Raw genomic sequence first — 25,460 nt, 5'->3', positions numbered from 1 at the left:
AACATTTGTCAGGGATGGAATTGTAGAGCACTTGGTTAACATGTATAAGGCCCTGGGTTCCAGGACCAAAACCAAAAAAAAAAAAAAAATTGTCATTTCTTTATAATGAAAACTTTAATTTTTTGAAATGTAGGGTACATTATCACTATCTACAATCACCTTACTGTGAATAGTAAATAGAAATTCTTGTTCCTATCTCACTATAACCTAGCACTCACACTCAGGCTTACATCACCTAGCAATAAATATATACCATGTTTAAGGGCACATTTATATACAGTTGACTCGTGTTTCTTGATCCAAATTCAGCATCAAGATATAATACTTTTTCACCCTGGATCAACTTATCAGGTATTCCAGCAAAATTTTTCTACTTCCTGCTTCCCAGACCCTTCTTAAAAGATTCATATGTCTATATCTAGCAAACTTCTCCCAGACTTTAAACATGTATATCTAAATATACTCGGTATTTCAACTGGTAAATTCAAAAAGGTTTAAACTGAATTTCTTTTACTTCTATTCTTTTCCTGCCCTACACAAACCTAGTTTTCTTTCAGTTTCCAGAATAAAGATCATTTTCCTGCAATCATCTACTCAGTAATGTAAATTTAAAACCTTTAGCAATCACTTTTGATTTCACTTCTACTTCACCTCCCACATCAAGTCTGCAAGTCCTGCCCAATCTACCTCCACTAGGTGACTGGAGTTCAGTCCTGGAACCTGCATATGTCAGAAACTCTTCTCTCCCGCAATAATTTCATTAGTTTCTTAGTTATTTCCACTCTCCTCCTCAAGTCTCCTATACTACCTACATTAACACCGTACTATTTTTGCCAGATAAAAACAGGGTATTCTGAATTTTTTTGGGGGGTGCTGGGGATCGAACCCAGGGCCTTGTGCTTACAAGGCAAGCACTCTACCGACTGAGCTATCTCCCTAGCCCCCTGAAATTTTGTTGATAAATAAGCAGTCCTTCATCATTTTCAGCTTTCTAAACACATTTCTAGTCATATAATGCTTCAATATAAACTTTCTCACTTTCCTATTACTGAATATGTTTTTGTAAGGTGGTGTTATTTTAGTTTTCTAGCCATTACTGAATTAATCCTAAAATCCTTAGCCTAGTCACTCAACAAAAGTATCATCTTTTATCTGCCTTATATACAACACTCTGATGTTTTGTGGAATGCAAAAATAAATATATAAATAAATAAATCATTCATTTATTTATAGCCTGTGTCCTTACAGAGCTTGCAAGTCAAAGAATGGTCACTGGCAAGCCAGGCACAGTGTAATCCCACTAACTTGGGAGGCTGAGGCAGGAGGATCATGAGTTCAAATCCAGTCTCAGCAATTTATGGAGGCCCTAAGCAACTCAGCAGACCCTGTCTTTAATAAAATATAAAAAAAAGGGCTGGAGATGTGACTCGGTGGTTAAGCAACCCTGGGTTCAATCCCCGGTACCAAAAAAACAAACAAACAAAAAAGAATGGTCACCAACATAAAGAAATAAGCAAAACAGAGTGGTAAAATCCAGTTTAGGGTTGAGATGAGAGTGGAAAAGTTCCCAGGTGTATAAACATATTACCTGGATTTTAATTTGGACTGAGGCGATTGGAAAAGTTTTTTAACTCACCCATGCCCTCATCCTAAAAAACAGTCACTAAAACAAATCAACTTCTCAGCCTCCACCCTTGGCTGTAAGTTTTAGAGCTGAGGAAAGTCAGTATAGATCTTGCACGACTTTCACAGAATCCTAAATAACTAGAGCCAGAAAAAGGTTCCAAGACTCCTCAGTGTTCTTTCTGAAGTAAACACATCTCTGAATAGTTTTCCAAAACCTTCAACAAATAAACCAAGTTTATTCAAATGAGCAAAATACAAGGAAGAAGCAAAGCATAAGACATAATATAGGAATAGTCATTTCTAATCTCAAAATTAAAAAGCAAAAATTTGAGGATTTCCTGAATATCTGCTTCTGGGGAATTTCAAACAATGTGATTCATAGGGTCACAGAAAATAATGATGATGAGATGATGCAGTCTGGCAACAGCTTTCAAACAGTAACCTTAGTACATGGAAATGTATCTAACCTATGTATTTCTTGTACATGTTCATCAATGCTGTAGAATTGATAGAGAATTATATGACCATATAAAAGCTTTAATATAAAGCAATTCTGTGCTACTTCCAGAAAGAAAACTTTCCATGAAGAAAAGTTCATGGTTAAGGGAGAGAAGAAGGAAATAAAATGTTTACTTTTACCCTTTGACATGTCTTTTGAATTCTGTAATGTGCACACATAATTATTTTAAAATCTGTAATCAAAATTTTTAATTCTTGTTGGGAATGTATCTCAGAGATAGAGTGCTTGTTTACGAGGTTAGGTTCCATCCCCACCACTGCAGGAGAGAAAAAGAGGAAGGAAGGAAGGGGAAAGAAGGAAGGAGGAAGGGGAAGAAAGGAAGGAAACGTTTATTAAAGAATCTCAACTCACTATGGACACATAATGGTTTTCTGTCAAGTGTCCCCATCACCACTATTTTCCTGCTGAATAGCATATCCCCAAATACATCTTGTCTACATTCATGCTTTTCAACCAAATATAGGTATTAGGGCAATGTCACTCAAGTATTTCAGATTCATTCCTATTTTAACACTTCTATTTTATAGTTAATCAAAACTCTACTCATCCCATGACCCAGAAGAGCTTAGGCCTTCAGTTTTAGATCAAAAGCCCCAGGGAGTTTGGCAGGGTTAAGGAACAAGGCTAGGTGAGAAGGAGTTCTAGCTCTTGATCACCTCTACCCCTCCTTCTTTGTGCAGGCTTATCTAGGATGAAGACAAGGAGGAAGGAGAAAGAAACATGACCTCTCCACATATGACTGAGCAGGGCTGTGGCCCTCTGCACAGCTGACTGGTAAGCATGAGTCTAGCTTATGGCCTGTGGGCTCAGTGAAGACCAGTCATGGCTCCACCATTCCATTTTGATGAGAGATTTAGTTACCTCCTTTGGCAGATGCTGACCTGATGGCATTCCCACGTGTGAGCACCTCTTTGCCCCTCAAACTGCACCAATCTTGGGATAATTGTGACTTCCAATCTCATTTATTATGAGAGCCACATCTCAAGTCTGCAGTCATATGAGAACACCATGGCTGGCTTTGAAGGAGAACCCTCTCTGCCTAGACTGGCTCCACTCGCCATCTTCGCAGTATTCTCTTTTTCCACATCCAAGTAGCTCACAGAGCACGTCAACAACTATGCTCCTTCAGAAGGTCATAAACCCAGGGAACATGATGTCTGTTTATTTTTCTTTTCAAGTGATTTTCTTGAGCTCCCTTCACCCACATGCTTAACTTGAAAGAAAAATAGAGTCTACAACCCATTCCCCAAGAGGTTGGCTTCCTTCCTCCCACCCTCCCTCACTGTGGGGACAGTGTCTGTGTTTGTTGAGTTCCCTAACTGGGGACCTCTCAGCAAGCCCTGCAGGAGGGTGGCTCATCCTGACCCCACTGTAGGTTTAGAATATAGAACATACTATGGCTTTTATTCTGAGTTTGGGTATGGGCAAGTAATTACATGACAAAAAGAAAGTTTCTATTTGACATTCTATAATGCTTGTCTGTGTGCTTGGTTCCCATCATCCATGCATGATTCAGGCACCCCACAATTTCAGTTTTAAATAAGAATGTTTTTGGAAATTATGGTTCTCAAACCAAACTGCACATTGAACTAGAGGATTTTTTTTTTTTTTATTAAAATAAAGAGTTCCTAGCTCCAAACCAGATTTACTCAATTAGAATTTCCAAGGTAAAAACAAGGAAATCTGTAAATGATCAAATAAAGCGCTTGAACGTGGGGATTATAACTTAGTGAGACCATGGGCTCAATCCCACATACAAGGAAAAACAAATAAATGAATGAATAAATATAAGCAGTACCAGGTATGGCGGCACTCCCCTGTAATTTCAGCTACTCTGGAGGGTAAGGCAGGAGGAGGCAAGTTCAAGGCCAGACTGGGCAACTTAGCAAGACCCTGTCATAAAAAGTAAAAAAAGGCTTGGAATGTAGCTCAGTGGTAGAGTGCCCCTGGGTTTCATCCCCAGTATGGTATAAATAAATAGTGACAGCTTGGCATTTAGGAAACTCTGGGTGAAAATTCAATTTTAAAAAAGGAATGATTTGGATGAAAGATCAGAAAATTACTTGGGTTAATACATAAGCCCAGTGAACAAAAACAGAAGCCATATGAGCTTATTCATTTGTGTAGCTCCAACACTTAGACCAGTACCTATCATAAAGTAGATGTTCAATAAATTAATTATCACAGTGAATACAAGGTGGCTACTTGGGAGTTGAAGCTGGAAGATCACAAGTTCAAGGCTAGCCTGGTCAATTTAGCAAGACCCGGTCTCAGAGCAAAAATTAAGAGGGGAGATACAACTCAGTAGTAGAGCACCAGAATGTGCAGGGTCTGGGTTCGATCCTCAGAACCACAAAAAGATAAATACTGCATGAATGAATGGGTAAGTGGAACATTTCCATTCTGTGAGTCAATCAACTACCCATCTCACCAACAGTGGGAAAACAATATTCTGTCTCAGTCTTTTGGGCTATTATAACAGAATATCATAGATTGGGAGGTTTATAAATAATAGAAAGTTATTTTTACAGTTTTGGAGGCTGAGAAGGTCAAGTTCAAGGCCCTGGTAGGTTTGGTGTCTGGTAAGGGCCCATGGTAAAAAGGAGCAAAAGAGTTTTGTGGAGGCTCTTTTAGGAGGGCACTAGCACTACTCATTAGGGCTCTGCCCTAATGACCTAATTACCTCCAAAGGCTCTACCTCCCAGTACCATCATACTGATGATTAAGTTTCAACATCTGAATTTGGAGGAGATACTTTCAGACCATAGCATCCACCAAAAATAGATGTACTTTTTCTGTAGTCATTTTAATGTAAATAGATTTTTTCTGAACTTAGATAAAACTAAATAAGTGAAATAAGAATGCAACTTAGAGAGGCTCACTTGTCACACGAGTAGGACTTCTAAGGACCGTCTCTCCACCATGATGAGATTTTGACCATGCAGGATCTGGAACTGACCAAAAGAAAAGAAATTGTAATAAAGCTGGGGAACTGAATGAACATCATGATTCCCAAGCTATGGATCACTTGGCATCATTCTTTTCCATCATAAAAATAGACCTACCAATGTAGCCAGACCATTTTGATTGAAGAATGCTGGAGATGTAATAAGAAATTCTGTATCACAGGCTACCTTTTCTCCAGATTCCATTCTGTTTATCAAACCATAAGGTTAACCAGTCTTTGTCCAAACAAGTCACAGAGTAGTTGATTGTATTTGAGAACCTATTGCATTATGACAAAGACCCACACTCACTCTGAGAATTCATTTACATTCCCTTGATTAGAGTGTATGATATGTAATCAGATGAATTAACAAGAATAACTAACAGGTACTTTGGGGTTATTTTGAAGTGATAGTGGGTATTATTAATGGATTATTTTGCTATTGGAGTTGATATTGTTTCATTGCTTTTAGACTCACCAAGGAGAAGTTATCTCTTTTCCCAGTCACATTTAGTAAAGAGGAAATGCTTATTTTTTAAAGGGTGATCCTCTGACTTTCTCATCAGGAGGGAAGTAATTAAATAGCTTTTATGTTTGAGATAGATTGGAGGAGATTAAACTTAATCCCCCAACTGAGGTGATGTGGAAGAGAGACAGTGGAAGTTGTCACCAGAGAGGAAACATTTCCAATACAGAAAAGGGACAGGATTTGGAATTATCACAAATGGCAAGTTGGGGTTTCTCCCGACTCAAAGCTTCCAGGACTGCAAGCACAAGGCCCTGGGTTCAAATCCCCAGCACCATTAAAAAAAAAAAAAAAAAAAAAAAAGCTTCCAGGACAAGAGGAGGGTGGAGTGGCATGAGAAGGCCAGCCACCAGGTCAGAGAGTTCCAGCAAAAGACCCCACAGACCAATGGGAGAGTGAGAGGAGCCACTTGTCTTCCAAATAGACCATCAGCTTAGATGGGAACTGCTCCTGGGCAGTCACTGGAGGTAAAACCCAAGGGGGAAGGGATAAGGAACCTTCAGTGACACATTTGGTATTTCAATGCCAGCCCCCTCATAAGTGAGAGCTCAGAGTTGGATTTCATATGATTTGAAAAAAAATGAAGCATTATGATTTTTATTGAGCCAAAGCATTGCAGTCAAATCAGTATCCCTCAAAGACTGCCCAAACTCTTTAGACCCTGATTTACAGGCAATCTCTTATGGTTTACTTGCACAAGTGGCTGATCAAATGCTTGGGGGTGAATTTTATAGGCTTAACTCTCAAAGAGTAATCTTATTTCTGTACAGCTAGAAAACACTTCACTGTGCTTCTGTGACAAATATATTATTTCCTAGTGTTCACAGACTGTACTACATTTATAGAAACTCACAGAGCCCCCAACTACTCAAACAATCCCAATAAAAAAATGAAAACAGTTAGATTAATTTTACTTTCTAACAAATTAAGAGAATTTTCTGACTCATGTTGACTGCATTTTCTAGAGAAGAATCTGCTTCTGTGATTTCAGAAAGAAAGAAATTATATTTGTTGGGTGTATATTAGGTAATTTTGGGGGGGATTCCACAGAAGAAAATATGCAGGAGTAACTGATGGTTCCTTCCTTAGCTTTTTGCTTTCTTTCTTCTTAACTTCTGTTTCCAGCTTCTACTGAACAATTATTGGTACATAAAGACTGTGATCTGTTTTTAGATTTTTCCTCAAAAAATCCCTTCTTGTTAAGACCCAGTGGAGATATGCTTTCATTTACCTCACTGCTTCATTATTGAAATACCATCCCTTATGATTAGTCTGCCTCTACTTTCCCTATATGTTCTATTGGGATTAGCCTTTCTAAGTTATAACTTTGACCATTTTACCCCATACGCCCTCAAAACTTCATAATCTAAAACCACTCAATTCAAAGAATGTTTAATGAGGGACTAAGCAATTCAAAACATTGTGCTTAATGGTAAGGGACACTAACTTGAATAATACAGTCTGTCTTCAGACAGTTGGCATTCTCCTAGAAGATACAGATGTTTCCCACTATACTCTAAGGCAAAGAATGCTAATTGTTCTAATTAAGGTCAAGGTTAAGTCTAAGGGAGTTGAGAAAAAGGAAAAAAATAAAGCACATTCATTTTCTATTCGTGTCCATTATTACAAAATAATATGAATCAATTCTTGACAGCTGTACTTTATTTTTTTTATTATTGTAAACAAATGGGATACATGTTGTTTCTCTGTTTGTACATGGAGTCAAGGCATACCATTTGTGTAATCATAAATTTACCTAGGGTAATGTTGTTTGATTCATTCTGGTTTTTTTTTCCCTTCCCCCCCACCCCTCCCACCTCTCTTTTCCCTCTATACAGTCCTTCATTCCTCCATTCTTACCACCCTCCTTAACCCTAACCCTAAACCTACCCTAACGCTAACCCCTCCCACCCCCCATTATATGTCCTCATCGGCTTATCAGCGAGATCATGCGTCCTTTAGTTTTTTGAGATTGGCTTATCTCACTTAGCATGATATTCTCCAATTTCATCCATTTGCCTGCAAATGCCATAATTTTATCATTCTTCATGGTGGAGTACTATTCCATTGTATATATATATGCCACGGTTTTTTTATCCATTCATCAATTGAAGGACATCTAGGTTGGTTCCACAATCTGGCTATGGTGAATTGAGCCGCTATGAACATTGATGTGGCTGTATCTCTGTAGTATGCTGATTTTAAGTCCTTTGGGTATAGGCTGAGGAGTGGGATAGCTGGGTCAAATGGTGGTTCCATTCCAAGCTTTCTGAGGAATCTCCATACTGCTTTCCAGAGTGGCTGCACTAATTTGCAACCCCACCAGCAATGAATGAGTGTACCTTTTTCCCCACATCTCGCTAACACCTATTGTTGCTTGTGTTCTTGATGATCGCCGTTCTAATTGGGGTGAGATGAAATCTTAGGGTAGTTTGGATTTGCATTTCTCTTATTACTAGAGGTGTTGAACATTTTTTCATATATCTGTTGATTGCTTGTACATCTTCTTCTATGAACTGTCTGTTCATTTCCTTAGCCCATTTGTTGATTGGATTACTTGTATTCATGGTGTAGAGTTTTTTGAGTTCTTTATACATTCTGGAAATTAGTGCTCTATCTGAAGTATGAGTGGCAAAGATATCCTCCCACTCTGTAGCTCTCTCTTCACATTAATGATAGTTTCCTTTGCTGAGAGAAAGCTTTTTAGTTTGAATCTATCCCAGTTGTTGATTCTTGCTTTAATTTCTTGTGCTATGGGAGTCTGTTAAGGAAGTCTGATCCTAAGCCAACAAGTTGAAGGTTCGGATCTACTTTTTCTTCTATAAGATGCAGGGTCTCTGGTCTGATTCCAAGGTCCTTGATCCATTTTGAGTTGACTTTCGTGCAGGGTGAGAGATAGGGGTTTAATTTCATTCTGTTGCATATGGTTTTCCAGTTTTCCCAGCACCATTTGTTGAAGAGGCTATCTTTTCTCCATTGCATATTTCTGGCCCCTTTGTCTAGTATGAGAAAACTGTGTTTATTTGGGTTTGTGTCCCTGTCCTCTATTCTGTACCATTGATCTACCTGTCTATTTTGGTACCAATGCCGTTTTTGTTACTGTGCTTTGTAATAGAGTTGAAGATCTGGTATTGCGATACCCCTGCTTTGCTCTTTCTACTGAGGATTGCTTTAGCTATTCTGGGATTTTTATTCTTCCAGATGAATTTCATAATTGCTTGCTCTATTTCTGTAAGGTACATCATTGGGATTTTAATTGGAATTGCATTGAATCTGTATAGCACTTTGGGTAGTATGGCCATTTTGACAATATTAATTCTGCCTATCCAAGAACATGGGAGATCTTTCCATCTTCTAAGGTTTTCTTTAATTTCTTTCTTTAGTGTTCTGTAGTTCTCATTGTAGAGGTCTTTCACCTCTTTTGTGAGATTGATTCCCAAGTATTTTATTTTTTTCGATGCTATCGTGAATGGGGTAGTTTTCATAATTTCTCTTTCTGAGTATTCATCACATATGTATAAAAATGCATTGGATTTATGAGCATTGATCTTGTAACCTGCTACTTTACTGAATTCACTTATGAGTTCTAAGAGTTTTCTGGTGGAATTTCCTGGTTGCTCTAAGTATATAATCATATCATCTGCAAATAGGGATAGTTTGAGTTCTTCTTTTCCAATTCGTATTCCTTTAATTTCCTTGGTCTGTCTAATTGCTCTGGCTAGAGTCTCAAGAACGATATTGAATAGGAGTGGTGAAAGAGGGCATCCCTGCCTTGTTGCCTTGTTCCAGTTTTTAGGGGGAATGCTTTCAGTTTTTCACCATTTAGAATGATATTAGCCATGGGCTTAGCATAGATGGCCTTCACAATGTTAAGGAATGTTCCCACTATCCCTATTTTTTCTAGTGTTTTGAGCATGAAGGGGTGCTGTATTTTATCAAATGCTTTTTCTGCATCTATTGAAATAATCATGTGATTCTTGACTTTAAGTCTATTGATATGGTGAATGACATTTATTGATTTCCTAATGTTGAACCAACCTGGCATCCCTGGGATAAAACCCACTTGATCGTGGTGCACTATCTTTTTAATATATTTTTGGATGCGATTTGCTAAGATTTTATTGAGAATTTTTGCATCAATGTTCATTAATGATATCGGTCTGAAATTTTCTTTCCTCGATGTGTCTCTGTCTGGTTTGGGTATCAGGGTAATATTGGCTTCATAGAATGAGTTTGGGAGGGTTCCCTCCTCTTCTATTTTATGGAATACTTTGAGAAGTATTGGAATGAGCTCTTCTTTAAAGGTTTTGTAGAACTCGGCTGAGAACCCATCTGGTCCCGGACTTTTCTTTGTTGGTAGGCTTTTGATGACCTCTTCTACTTCATTACTTGAAATTGTTCTATTTAAATTGTGTATGTCCTCCTCGTTCAATTTAGGCAATTCATATGTCTCTAGAAACCTGTTGATGTCTTCAAAATTTTCTATTTTGGTGAAATATAGATTTTCAAAATAGCTTCTAATTATGTTTTGTATTTCACTCGTGTCTGTTGTGATATTTCCTTGTTCATTCCGAATTTTAGTGATTTGGGTTTTCTCTTGTCTTCTCTTTGTTAGAGTGGCTAAGGGTTTATCAATTTTGTTTATTTTTTCAAAGATCCAACTATTTATTTTGTCAATTTTTTGTATTGTTTCTTTTGTTTCAATTTCGTTGATTTCAGCTCTGAGTTTAACTATTTCCTGTCTTCTACTACTTTTGGTGTTGGTCTGTTCTTCTTTTTCTAGGGCTTTGAGCTGTAGTGTTAGGTCGTTTATTTGTTGAGTTTTACTTCTTTTATTGAATGAGCTCCATGAAATAAATTTTCCTCTAAGAACTGCTTTCATAGTGTCCCAAAGATTTTAATATGATGTTTCATTGTTCTCATTTACCTCTAAGAATTTTTTAATTTCCTTCCTAATATCTTCTGTTACCCATTCATCATATAATGGCATATTGTTTAATCTCCAGGTGTTGGAGTAGCTTCTGTTTTTTACTCTTTCATTTATTTCTAATTTCAATCCATTATGATCTGATAGAATACAAGGTAGTGTCTCTATCTTCTTGTATTTGCTTACATTACCTTTGTGGCATAATATATGGTCTATTTTAGAGAAGGATCCATGTGCTGCTGAGAAGAAAGTGTATTCGCTCTTGGTTGGATACTATATTCTATAAATGTCCGTTAAGTCTAAATTATTGATTGCGTTATTGAGGTCTATGGTTTCTTTGTTCAATTTTTGTTTGGAAGATCTGTCCAGTGGTGAGAGAGGTGTATTAAAATCACCTAGTATTATTGTGTTATGGTCCATTTGGTTTCTGAAATTGAGAAGGATTTGTTTGACATAAATGGATGAGCCACTGTTTGGGGCATAGATGTTTATGATTGTTATGTCTTGCTGATTTATGTTTCCCTTAAGCAATATGTAATGTCCTTCTTTGTCCCTTCTGACTAACTTTGACTTGAAGTCCATATTATTTGAAATGAGGATGGATACCCCAGCTTTTTTGTTGTGTCCGTGTGCATGGTATGTTTTTCCCCATCCTTTCACCTTTAGTCTATGGGTATCTCTTTCTATGAGGTGAGTCTCTTGCAGGCAACATATTGTTGGATCTTTCTTTTTGATCCAATCTGCCAGTCTATGTCTTTTGATTGGTGAGTTCAGGCCATTAATATTCAGGGTTATTATTGAGATATGATTAGTATTCCCGGTCATTTGGTTCATTTTATTTATTTATTTATTTATTTATTTTGACACGACTTGGTTCTTCCTTTATTTGACAATACCTTTAGGATAGTTCCTCCCATTGCTGATTTGCTTCTTTGTTTTTCATCTCTTCCTCATGGAATATTTTGTTGAGAATGTTCTGTAATGCTGGCTTTCTTTTTGTAAATTCTTTTAGCTTTTGTTTATCATGGAAGGATTTTATTTCATCATCAAATTTGAAGGTAAGTTTTGCTGGGTGTAAGATTCTTGGTTGGCATCCATTTTCTTTCAGGGCTTGAAAAATGTTGTTCCAGGCCCTTCTAGCTTTTAGGGTCTGGATTGAAAAATCTGCTGATATTCTTATTGGTTTCCCCATGAATGTAATTTGATTCCTCTCTCTTGTGGCCTTTAAAATTCTGTCTTTATTTTGTATGTTAGGTATTTTCATTATAATGTGCCTTGGTGTGGGTCTGTTGTAATTTTGTATATTTGGAGTCCTATAAGTCTCTTGTACTTGATCTTCCATTTCATTCTTCAGATTTGGGAAATTTTCTGATAGTATTTCATTGAATAGATTGTTCATTCCTTTGGTCTGTTTCTCTAAGCCTTCCTCAATCCCAATAATTCTTAATTTGGCCTTTTCATGATATCCCATAGTTCTTGGAGATTCTGTTCATGATTTCTTACCATCTTCTCTGTTTGGTCCACTTTGTTTTCAAGGTTAAATATTTTGTCTTCAATGTCTGAGGTTCTGTCTTCCAGGTGTTGTATCCTATTGGATATGCTTTCTATGGAGTTCTTAATTTGGTTTATTGTTTCCTTCATTTCAAGGATTTCTGTTTGGTTTTTTTCAATATCTCTAACTCTTTATTGAAATGATCTTTTGCTTCCTGTATTTGCTCTTTTAACTGTCGATTGGTGCGATCATTTAGTGCCTGCATTTGCTTTTGCATCTCGTCATTTGCTTCCCTGATCATTTTAATTATGTACATTCTGAACTCCCTTTCTGTCATTTCTTCTGCCATGCTCTCGTTGGGTTTCATTGATGTAACATCTAGATTTGTTTGCAGCATTTTCTTTCCTTGTTTTCTCATATTGTTCAGGTATCAGTTGACCGCTGTGATATTGGAGATTTCCTCTATTGACTTATAATATCCCTGAAGATTTCTAGTATATCCTCTCTTAGCCTTCAGTAGCCTGAAGTCTTGGAGGAAGTTGATAATGCGGTGCTCCACAAGGAAGCTGACTCCCTAGGGGTGGTGGCCTTTCGGTGGGGTATATTCCCTGCTAGTGGGCAGAGGTACCTTCACTTGCTGACGAATGGTCATAAATGGGAAGTAGGATGTGGGCTGATGCAAGGCCAGTTTGGGCCTGTGTCTCTGGTTTTACAGTCCTTTTGGGAGAACCTCACCCGGCAGGGAGGACTCACCTGGTGGGGAGGTCTCACTGGTCAGTTCCCCTCCTATAGGTTCCGTTCAATTCACAACTACCGCCTGGGCTGGACAGCCTTCTTCTGCAATGTTCCCAGGGCCCGGACCTACCTCCTGGGCCTGGAGGCCTCGCCCTTCGCAGATGAATCCCCTTAGGCAGCCTCTCCTCAGAGAAGCTGCCTGCAGTCCTGGAGCCTTCGCTCCGCCCCTCAGTTTGTCTGTGTGGCTCTTCCACCAAGAAGCTGCCTAGGCCCTGGGACCCTGCTCTGCACTTAATCGCCTGGCTATGCGGCCCCTCCTCTGAGCAGCCACCTGGAGCCCCTTACAGTCGCTCCGAGTCCCAGTGACCCGCCACACTCCTTTTCCTCCGGCAGCTACCTGGTGTTCCGTGCTTTCACTCTAAGTCCAAGTGACCCACCACGCACCTCCTTCTCCACCAGGCAGTCACCCAGAGATCTGGTGCGTTCGTCACGAGTCCCAGGAACACACTGTGCACCTCCTCGTCCCGACTGCCACCCGTAGCCCTGGTGTAGTCACTTCGAGACCAAGCACCCCGCCGCGCTCCTCCTCCTTCTCCAGACAATACCCCTGTGTTTAGGAGCGCCTGCTCTGAGTCCAAACCACTCACCACGCTGCTCCACCGGATAGCCGCCCGGAGCCCTGGCGCAGCTGCTCCAAGTCCAAGCGACGTGCCGAGCCCGTATTTCTCCTTCTCCTCTGGGCAGCCCCCTGTGTTCAGGGGTGTTCGCTTTCAGTCCAAACAGCTCACCGCGCACCCTCTCCTTTGAGCAGCCTCCCAGATCCCAGGTGGGTTGCGCCGAGTCCAAGCGCTGTGCTGAGCAGCCACCTCTCCAATGCTCCCAGTTGTCCGAGTTCACTGCTCCAGCAGGGGGAGGGGCTTCTCCCCGGGCAGCTCTACTTCACAAAGATTCCTGCGTTTGGGGCTACCGCCCCGTCCGATACGCCTCCCCAACGGGAGAGACTCACCCGGCTGCTTTGAGTTGGTCCCAAGTCTCTCTATATCTCCTCTTCTTGAGTCCTGAGTCCTGGAGCAACACAAAACGCAGCCACCCTCTAGTCCGCCATCTTGAATCCCCAAAAAGTTAGTTCTTTGAAAAAATAAATAAACTTAATAAACCTTTAGTGACCCTAACAAAGAGAAAAAGCAAATTCAAATTACTAAAATTCATGATGGAAAAGGAAATAGCACAACAGATACTACTGAAATACAGAAGATAATTAGAAACTATTTTGAAAATTTATACTCAAATAAAATAGAAAATCTTGAAGACATAACAAATTTCTAGAGACTTATGATCTACCCAAACTGAAGCAGGAGGACATACACAATTTAAACAGATCAGTTTCAAGCAATGAAATAGAAGAAGACATCAAAAGCCTACTAACCAAGAAAAGCCTGGAACCAGATGGAGTCTCAGTCAAGCTCTACAAGACCTTCAAAGAAGAATTAACATCAATACTCCTCCAAGTAGTCAATGAACTAGAAAAGGAGGGAACCCTTCAAGACTCATTTTATGAGGCTAGTATCACCCTGATACCCAAACCAGACACAGACACATCAAGGCGAGAAAACTTCAGACCAATATCCCTGATGAACATAGATGCAAAAATTCTCAATAAAATTCTGGCAAATTGCATACAAAAGCATATTAAAAAGAGTGCACCACAATCAAGTGGGGTTCATCTCAGGGATGCAAGGTTGGTTCAACATACGGAAATCAAATAAACATCATTCATCATATCAATAGACTAACAACCAAAAATCATATGATCATCTCAGTAGATACAGAAAAAGCATTTGACAAAATACAGCACCTCTTCATGTTCAAAATACTAGAAAATAGGGATAGTAAGAACATATCTTAACATTGTAAAAGCTTTCTATGCTAAGCCCAAGGCCAACATTATTCTAAATGGTGAAAAACTGAAAGCATTCCCTCTGAAAACTGGAACAAGGCAGGGATGCCCTCTTTCACCACTTCTATTCAACATACTCCTTGTTCTAGCCAGAGCAATCAGACAGATGAAAGAAATTAAAGGGATATGAATAGGAAAAGAAGAATCAAGCTATCACTATTTACTGATGACATGACTCTATATTTAGAAGATTCAAAAACTCCTACCAGAAAACTTCTAGAACTAATCAATGAATTCAACAATGTAGCAGGATATAAAATCAATGCCCATAAATCAAACACGTTCCCATACATCAGTGATAAATCTACTGAAAGAGAGATTAGAAAGCTAACCCATTCACAGTAGCCTCAAAAACAAAACAAAACAAAACAAAAAAACCCAAAAACTTGGGAATCAATCTAACAAAAGAAGCAAAAGACTTCTATAATGAAAATTACATAACACCACAGAAAGGAACTGAAGAAGACCTTAGAAGATAGAAAGATCTCCCATGCTCTTGGGTAGGCAGAATTAATATTGTCAAAATGACCATACTACCAAAAACATTATACAGATTTAATGCAATTCCTACTAAAATCCCAATACATTCCTCATAGAAATAAGGAAAGCAACCATGAAATTCATCAGGAAGAATAAGAGACCCAGAATAGCCAAAGCAATTCTTAGCAAGAAAAGTGAAGCAGGAGGCATCAGAACACCAGACCTTAAACTACACTACCAAGTCATAGTAACCAAACATGGTACTGGCACCAAAACAGACACGTAGACCAATGGTACCAAATAGAAGACACAGAGACAAATTCACATAAATATCGTTATCTCGTGCTAGACAAACGCACCAAAAACATTCACTGGAGAAAAGATAACCTATTCAACAAATGGTGCTGGGAAAATTGGAAATAAATATGTAACGAAATGAAATTTAACCCCTATCTCTCACCCTGCACAAACATCAACTCAAAGTGGATCAAAGACTTAGGTACTAGAACAGAGACCCTGAGCCTAATAGAGGATAAAGTAGGCCCAAATCTTCACCATGTCAGTCTATGATCTGACTTCCTTAACAAGACTCCTAAAGTGCAAGAAATAAAATCAAAACTCAATAAATGGGTTGGATTCAAACTATAAAGCATCTTTTCAGCAAGAAAAATAATCAATAATGTGAAAAAAGAGCCTACAGAATGGGAGAAAATCTTTACTGCATGCACTTCAGATAGAGCATTAATCTCCAGGCTATATAAAGAACTCAAAAAACCTAACACCCAAAAAACAAATAACCCAGTCAAAAAATGGGTTAAGGTGTGGTGGGCGGAACCGGGGCCCAGGGTTATGCCACGTGCATCCAAAGATGGCGACTGGCAGACAGCAAAGGCGTTCTGAATATGCATGGAGAAAGGCAGAACGCATTTACAATTGGCTGTATGATAATCAGTTCAGCTGCCTAGCACGTGGACAGATATACTTTGTATGTATGCTCCAGCGAGTGACTGCTTGACCTTTAACAGGATTGGATGGACATATCTGGTTACAATTGCTTATGCATGAGACTGCATATATATATATTGAGGGTGGTATTGGAATAAACAGGAAGCTGCTTCATGAACTTCTAAAGAGTACGTCCCGCTGGTCAGGCAGAAAGCTGAGAAGCGGCTTTAGCGGAGCCGCTTGGAGCCACCAGGCAAAGAAGCCCCCGTCTTTCCTAAGAGCTGCGGGAGCCGCTTGAAGCAGCCCAGCGGCAAACAGCAGTGGCTCTCCACATTAAGAAACTGAACCAACACTTAACAGAAGAAATACAAGTGAAGCAACCAATATATGAAAAAAATGTCCAACATCTCTAGCAATTATAGAAATGCAAATCAAAACTAAGATTTCATTTCACTCCAGTCAGAATAGCAATTATCAAGAATACAAGCGATGTGGGGAAAAAAGTGCAGTCATATATGGGTGGTGGGAATACAAATTGGTGCAACCATTATGGATAGCAGTATGGAGATTTCTTAGAAAACTTGGAATGGAACCACCATTTGACCCAGTTATCCCACTCCTCAGTTTATAACCAAAGGACTTAAAGTCAGCATACTATAGTGATGCAGCCACATTAATGTTTATAGCAGCTCAACTCACAATAGCTGAACTATAGAACCTACCTAGATGCCCTTCAACAGACAAATGCATAAAGAAAATGTGGTATAAATGTATATATATGTATTTATACACACACAATCGAATATTACTCAGCTTTAAAGAAGAATGAAATTATGGCATTTGCAGGTAAATGGATGGAGTTGGAGAACATTATGCTAAGTGAAATAAGACAATCCCAAAAAAACAAAGGCCAAATGTTTTCTCTGATATGCAGATATTAATTCACAATGAGGGGGAATGCCTAGGAAAGAAAAGAGTTACCTTAGATTAGGTAGAGGGAAGTAATGGGAGAGGAGGGGGTTTTGGGGTAGGAAGGATAGTAGAATAAAATAGACATTATTACCCTATGTACATACATGACTACACGACCAGTATGATTCTACATCATGTACAATGAGAAAAATGAGAAAATATATGCCATATATGTATAATGTATCAAAGTGCATAAATGCATTCCACTGTCATGTATTACTAATTAGAACAAATTTTAAAATTTAACTGATTTACTAGGTAGTTTCAAATTAAAACATTAAACAATAAAAAATACAAAAAAATATGGTATGATTCCAATTATATGAGATACTTAGAGTAGTCAAAGACACAGAGACAGAAAATAGAACAGTGGCCATCAGACACTGGAGGGAGACAAATGGACAGTTGTTTAATAAATACAGATTATCCATATGGGTTGAAAAAAATTCTGGATATGGATAGTATTAATGATGGCAAAAAGATGTGAATATATTTAATGCCATTGAACCATACACTTAAAATTATTTAAATTATAAATTTTGATCATTTATATATTTAATCATAACGAAGTAAATAAATATTAAGTCTTAAATGAAACATTCAAAAGTACACTACAGGGTTTGGTTGAAATCCAAAGTGGAGATCTCCACCAGCACTTGTTCTTCTTGTCTAGCTGGCTAATATCTTCCCCACTGTGATTTCTTAAGACTGAATATTTACATTGTATGTACCTTTGTTCTTTCTAGTTCTTGGCCTTGGTTTATTCTAGGCCACTTTGTGGTCTGACTGTAAGTTATGTTTCTTTAAAATCAAGTATATAAACAGTTTAGAGCCAAGAATTATTGAGCAAACATATTTTACCAAAGTATTACTGCCTACTCACAGTTCTGTTTGGTTTTCCCACCTCTATGGACTTCATACCCCAAGGACTCAATCTTATTTGCTGACTAGTGAACATGTTCTTCCCATGAGAAAGAAAGTGTCCCCTTTCCTGCCCTGCTACCCACCCCATTTCACAGAAGAAACATCACACAGCTTAGAATTGTAGGTCCTTGGCACCTCCAAAGATACAGCCCTCTAATGCCTCTCCAGGGATACTATTGCCATAGCCACTGAATTTATTTACCTTACAGCTCCCAAGGCTCTTCGTTAATACTTTTCCCCCACACCATATAATGTTTCCTTGTATTATGTATCTACCAAGAAGTGAAGATGCTGTATTACATATCTTTATACTGTTTTCAATGACTTTAACTATGCATCCCACTTTTTGTTTGTTTGTTTGTTTTTTGAGATATAACTAGATATCACTGAGACATTTTCAGGAATTATATTCTAATTACCAATCTAGAAAAAAAAAACCTTAGTTTTTAAACTAAATGCAAATTTCTTTCAGCATGAATTTATTATTTTCATATTTTTATCCTGTTGCCTGAGTTCCAAAAAATTATATACAAGGTAATTCTCAGAGTTCACTGAATTCCATTGCAGCATCTTTCAGGTATGAATCATTATGACTTAATGTGCTGTCAGTTTGATAAATCTTGCTCGCTCTAATGAAAAATTCCAAGATGATATCATCTAAGTATTATTCTTTAATCCTATAATTCAATTAAATACTGCTGATGAAATATTTATAAAACTCCCCATAGGGTAGTTTCCTGTGAAATTCCTAGACTTTGGGTCATACTATTGATCACTATTGTGAAAATTGTCTGAGTTCTGCTTGCCCAAATCTATCTAGGCTATAATCCATTATAAAATGCATCTGAAGTTCATTCTCTAATTGAAGGAACCAGGATTTCTCAGAGAAATGCTGATTATGTGGCTAGAGCAGGACAAATATAAAATGAACCCAGTACTTCCTATAGTAGCAAAAAGTTCAGAACACAAAAGTATAGGAGTATGACAAAGGTACAGATACGCCCACCTGAAAGAATTTTCAATGGCTAAAGCTGAACAGTTTGAGCAATAAAACAAATAACTGAATTATAACCCAATGTATAAAATAAATACTGATGAGTTCATACCAATATAAATGAGTAAAGGAATAAATGAATGGGTAAATAAGGAAGAAGATGAATTCCAAATAATATATCCCTTTATCCCTTCAACAGGATAAAGATCAATTTCCCACATGCTCCCTCCCCCTTGAGTATAAGCTAGAGATAGTGACTTGCTTCTAAAGAACAGAATTCAGAAACAGAAAAATAGTAACTTTACAATGGAGAAATCAGACAAACAACAATTGATAAGATTAACATCACCAGTATTAGTCATGTTGAGCACATGTACTCCTGATATGATGTGATGAGAAGGTACTTCTTTCTAAAACTCTGTAACTTCAATCTAAACATGAGAAAAACATCAGGTACACCAAAATTAGGGGATTTTTCTACAAAAACCTGACTACCACACCACAAAACTATCCAGGTCATGAAAAACAAGAATAGACTAAGAAACTGCCACAGTCCAGGGGAGGGTAAAAGAAACGACAACTTAATGTAATATGGTATCCCAGGTTGGATCCTGGAACAGAAAAAAGTACACTAGTCAGAATAACTAATGAAAACTGAATGAAGTCTGAAGTTTAATCAATAGTGATATACCAGTGTGGGCTTCTTAGTGTGTATTCACTTGTTTGTTACAGTTCAGGAGACTGAATTTCAGGCCTCACACATGCTAGCCAAGTACTCTACCACTGAGTTAAAGCCCCAGCAGCTTCTAAGTTTTGACAAATGCACATGGTATTTGAAGATATTATCATGAAGGTTAACAGAGTACCATATATATGGTAACTCTGAACTATCTTTGCAAACTCTCCATAAATCTAAAATAATTTCAAAATTAAAAAATGATTTTTGAAAAAATTGATCCATAACACTGGGTGCAGCATCACATGCTATAATCCCAATTGAAGCAGGAGTATCACAAATTCAAGGCTAGCCCGGACAACTTAGCCAAACCTTGTCTCAAAATTTAAAAAAATGTTAAGGGGATGTATTCAATGGTAAGGCACTATGGGTTTAATCCCTGATACTGTGTAAAAAATTTTAAAAATAAAAAAAGATTCATACTTCCCCAGTTATCATTAAGAAGCAAAGGATAAAGTATCTAATCCTGTTTCTGGTAGAGGCACTGTTCTAACCTGGGACTTATAAAACCAATACCACATGTTCCACACCCATGCCCATCTGTATGTATGGCTTAATATTCTCATTCTGGGCTGGGAGTGTAGCTCAGTGGTAGAGTGTTTGCCTAACATGCAAGAGACCTTGGGTTTAATCCCCAGCACTGAAAAAAAAAACAAAAAAAGTTCTTATTCTAGCCTATCATACTGGGTTTTTAGACCCATTTTGAGTTTTTCAGGTAACAGGAAATAAATGGTCCCTTAAAATTTATTTCCAAGAAGTAGTCACCTAAGATTCTCATGCTAAAGCCAGAGTTCCAGAAAAAGTTTACAAAATTCGAGTTACTAAAAAATAATAAAACTAATTACTGCTTAAATAAATTTAACCATTTCTTTAAAATATATAATCCAAACATTATGGATGAAGACATAGCTTAACTTTATATTCCCTTTTATTAATAATATATTTAATTAAACCAAGAATTCAAAAGTTATGATACATCTATGTCTCCACATACTCCTTAGTTTAAGACGATAACTCAACAATTCTCAACAGAAACGACACGAAACAAATTGAGCTAAAAAAAAATTTGATCTACCCAATTCCCCAAGTTGAAATTTCAAAATGTTTTGCTTGCCTATAGTAAAAAGTACAAGATACTTCAAAATATTTTATCAAATGTGATAGAGATAATTCCATATTTCTATCAAGATCGTGGCCATTATGCTCTTAGGGAATAAAGTAGACCCAGGAGAATCATAAGATGTATCCCAGAAGCAGTTCGCAGTAAGCCTTTAGCACTGGAATAGGAAGAAATATAATAGGGACATTTCCTCTCTTCATGCTCCCAGAGTCTGATAACTGGGAGATTTTCTTACCAATTGAAAATTGATATGGAAAAACTGAGGAGAGAGTCTGGGTTAAATAAAGATTGAGGAAATAATAGTATCTACTAAATAATTGAGTAATGCCCAGAAAAGTGTAGTCTATAATATAAAGATGTCTTAAATGCTCAGCAGGCAGTCTTCTTACATGATGCTTGTAGTAGTAAATATGACCATATTAAGCCATGCTGTTTTTGGACAGTTTTAGTTTTCAATGTTTAATTTTACTTGACATAATTCAAAGAAGTGGAGCCAAGGGTAAGAAAGGACTTTTTTGTTGTTTATTTTTCTAGATAGAAACAGATGTGTACAGAAAACAATCTTTCATGCACAGCTAACGTATTGCAGTCACAGAGCTCAGAGACAATTGCATTTATTCATCCTGAGGGTTCACATTTTAATAACTTACCCCATTTAATTTTAAAACTCTGCTAAGCTGAACATTACACATTGTCTTTTTAAAAGAAAATTTTAGCCTTGTTAAATTCAAGTTTATTTTTCTTGTAGAAGAAATCTCAAACAAATTAGTTTTCATGTTCCTAGGAATATCTATCTACCACTTATTTCAAAAATAAAAATAGCTTCAGGCCTGTTAGAGTGATACACTGGGAGAAAAGGCATCTCCTACAGTTTTCATGGAATATTCTAAAGCTTCAAATCTTAGCTGATGGACTAGGCAAAGTCAATCAGAAGGAAGTCAGCATATAAGCACTAGAGTGAAAGTCCCCGCATACTTAGAAACACTTGGTGATGGAGCTTAGGGAGAAATTCCAAAATGACTAAGGTCTCAAATCAGCTAGCAAGGGGAACAAAAGGCAATGTTGAAACCAGCAGTTGTTAATATGACCCCTTTCTGTTCCCATAAGCTAGTGAGGGCTGGGAGAAGTTAAATCCTATCTAATGGCAGTGATAGTGCAGCAAGTTTCAAAGCCTCCTACACGGTTGGTAAGAAGCAAAATGAGAACAAGTGTTTCAGAAAACTATTTTGCAAAATCTATCTCGAGAATTTTTAAATTTTAATTTTTCTGTTGCTTTTAAGATCAGGTCTCCCCTTGTTGCTCATGGGCTCAAGTTATCTTCCTTCCTCAGCTTCCCTAGGAGATGGGACTTCGAGTATGCAATTATCACATCCAGTTTAACCATTTTTTCACACGATTTCTCCCTCTCTCCCCACACACAATCTCTTTTTCTTTTCTTCTCTCTCTCTCTCTCTCTGTCTCATACTGGAGATTCAACCCACTGAGCTACTTCTCCAGTCCTTTTTATTTTGAGACAGGGTCTCGCTAAGTTGCTGAGGGTCTCACTGAGTTGTTGAGACTGACCTAAGTTATTGAGATCCTCCTGCCTCAGTCTCTTGGGTCACTGAAATTACAGGCATGTGCCATCAGACAGAGCTTAGAATCTCTTGATAGTGAAACACACAGGATATTGAACTGAATATAGAAAGATAAATTCATGGTTGGAAAACTTTAACTAAAGGAATTTTTTCTTTCCCAAAATTATATTGTTGCCCTGTAGCTAGCTGAGTACCCATTGGCTCAACCAGAGTCATTATCTTCAGAAGAGTAGAAATTCATTGCAAGTTTGAATGCTTTTTTAACTCATAGGAGGCTTAGCACCCTGAAGCAAAGAACCTTTGATACAAACATGGTGGACCATTTAGAGAAAAATGACTTTATTTTGAATTAATAAAAAAGAACATGATTAGAAAATTCAGGCAGTATCTAGAAGACCAGAATTTAGAGATTACAAAAGTTAATCACAGAATAAAATGTACAGTATTCAACATAAGATCAATTTCCTGCCTGAAAAATTCCCTCCCTGGGAATCTCTATGCTACAGGGAAGAGCCTGGAGAAAGAGGGAAAGAAGAAAAGAAAATGAGACATAGGAAGAGTCCCTGAGGGGACTGTCTTCCTTCCTGTCCATCCTTCCTGGGTTGAAATGTTCTGACCCCTTTCCCTTTCTCATAATATGAGAAAAGAAGGTTCTTTTGTTAGACTTCTTCCATAAAACCAGTGAGGAACCACTTTCAGAATGCCTACAGATCACACAGGGTCACTGAAGAAGGATATAAATGACAGTGAATCAGGACTAGAGAGGACTGAAGAGAGAGGGCCAGAGAGTCACCCACACACCCCCACAATCCCCATGATCTTTGAAATGGGAATGGAAAGAAATTAGGAACAATGAGACAGCCAGCTTACTGGGGAGGGAAAAGTAGGGGAAGAACACAGTAGAGGTTAAGAAGGCCCCATGGTAAAACCAGAAGCAGCTGGTTCTCGGCAGAAGAGAGAAAGATAACCAAACTGGTACTATGCGCTCTGCTCAGTGCCCAGAACAAACCCACAAGCAAAATCCAGGCAAGGTAAGACTTCATAGCCAGGAAGGACTCAGGGAGCACAAAAGACTAGATACCTCTCCCTTGTTGGCAGGGTGGTAGAATAAGCCCTCTACGTTCCCAGAGACACCACAGGGAGGGAGGGAGTTTCGATGGAAAGGAGAAACCTTGAGAGAGAAAAACAGCCCTGTGGAGTCTAAACTTTGACCGTAATGATAACCTAGAAGAGACAGAGTTACACTGAACTGCCAACAAACTGACTTCAGCTACAGAAAAATTTTAAGTTACTCTTTATTCATCCAAGATGTGATGATAAATTACAAAAGTAGGACCTCTCTATATAATGCAATTTTTACCTATCTTGCATTTAATTTCTCTTCTGAGTAAAGCATCTCTAAGTTCCTACTACAGAGTTCCCTGAAGTTTCCTGGGTTCTTTTTTTCGAAGGCCTGGATGTTTTTTTAATTCTGCAGTCTGCCAAGAAATTCCTTTCCTTCTGTAAGTTTGAAACTGGGTCAGTTTCTGCTATTTTCACTAAAGAAGCCCAGCTGACATGAACTATATAATCCCAGTTTCATAAATGCACTTGCGTACACTGGCACATGCACACAAACACACACACACACACTTTCACACACATATGCACAGGTGGAAAATGATCTGGAAAAAAAGAATAAAATATTAACGATAATTTTATCTGGATAATAGAACTACAAAGTCTTGTTTTCTTCTATATTTTTAAATTTTCTCACATCCAACAATTTTTTTAAACTTTTGTTGTGCTAGGAATCAAATCCAGGGTCTCTCACAGGTAGGTAGTGGGCTATACCACTGAACCATATTCCCAGCCCATGTTTCTAAATTTCCTATTCTCCATAAGGTCTATACATTATATTTTTAATTAGAATGTGGAGAGAGAGAGAAAAAAAAATAACATTAGGAGATCCAATTACATTAAAATGACATGTCATTTTTTTGACTATTTTTTCTTAGTTGGAGGTGGACACAATACCTTTATTTTATTTTTATGTGATGCTGAGGATCAAACCCAGAGCCTCATGCATGCTAGGCAAGCGCTCTACCACTGAGCCACAACCCACCCTCATTTGTCATTTCAATGACAGCAGATTCTAGTACAAATAACAGATGCAAGTATTATAGACCAGTGTGGTATACCGTAAAGAATATTAGAGAGCCTGGACACCTGAGTTTAGCTTTGGACACTGAGAAGCTACACAATACTTCTTAAGTCTTTCAAATTCTTTAAACCCCAATTTTCTTTCATCTATAAGATGAAGGGTTAAACTTCCTGTGATATCACTGCTGTTACTGACCCATAACCACAACCTCGCTCAGTTTCCAACTCCCAACATTTCTCAGATACATATGTGACAGGACAAAATGTCCCAGTTATGCCAGTGAAAATCTTAACTTTCAGAGAACTTCCAGGTAAAAACTATAGACACTGCTTGTTTTACTTCTGAGACCAAAACATAATATCACTTCTATGTTCTCCATCTTAACTTCATGCCATCTCTGTCAGAAGGAATGTGTTACAAGCTAGCATTGCCTGTTAACAAAAAGAGAGTGCACTTAGTGCTTAGCCTTGACATCAGTCCCAGATCCAGCCTAAGAACCCAAATACTACCATGCTGGATGGCACCCTGGCTCCAGTTACCCTGAGCATACTGCCTCTTCCCACAGTTGGTCATCAGAAACACAGAGGGCAGGAAAGGGCTTGTGGAGGAGTTTTAGTCACAAAGCCAAACAAGCCCAAAGCAGTCTGGTGCAATCTCACAGCACATGCTCAGACTAAGTAGGAGACCTAGACGGAGTCCTGGAAAAATAGGTACACATATAAGGGTGAAGCAGGGCTGGAGCTGTGGAAATAATGACTACTAGCAACTCTTACGTGTGTTCAAAACTAATCATGACATTATCAAACTAATTTCTCAGATGTACCTTTTTCTTCTATTCT

The 25,460-nt window shown here is 38.1% G+C and overlaps 1 protein-coding gene across 1 annotated transcript in view; it reads right to left on the bottom strand.

The window, feature by feature from the left end:
• LOC306669812 (uncharacterized protein) overlaps positions 1-25,460 on the bottom strand; it is a gene marked incomplete at its 5' end in the record, with an annotated part of 303,631 nt that overhangs the window by 229,824 nt on the left and 48,347 nt on the right. The window contains one exon of the mRNA XM_079153966.1: positions 5,029-5,100. The remainder of the gene's footprint in view (positions 1-5,028; positions 5,101-25,460) is intronic.

The sequence above is a fragment of the Sciurus vulgaris genome (genome assembly GCF_902686455.1).
Source record: "Sciurus vulgaris genome assembly, chromosome: 9".
Lineage (NCBI taxonomy): Eukaryota > Metazoa > Chordata > Mammalia > Rodentia > Sciuridae > Sciurus > Sciurus vulgaris.
Note: the sequence above shows the minus strand (reverse complement) of the source record. Positions and strands in the feature narration are given on the sequence as shown.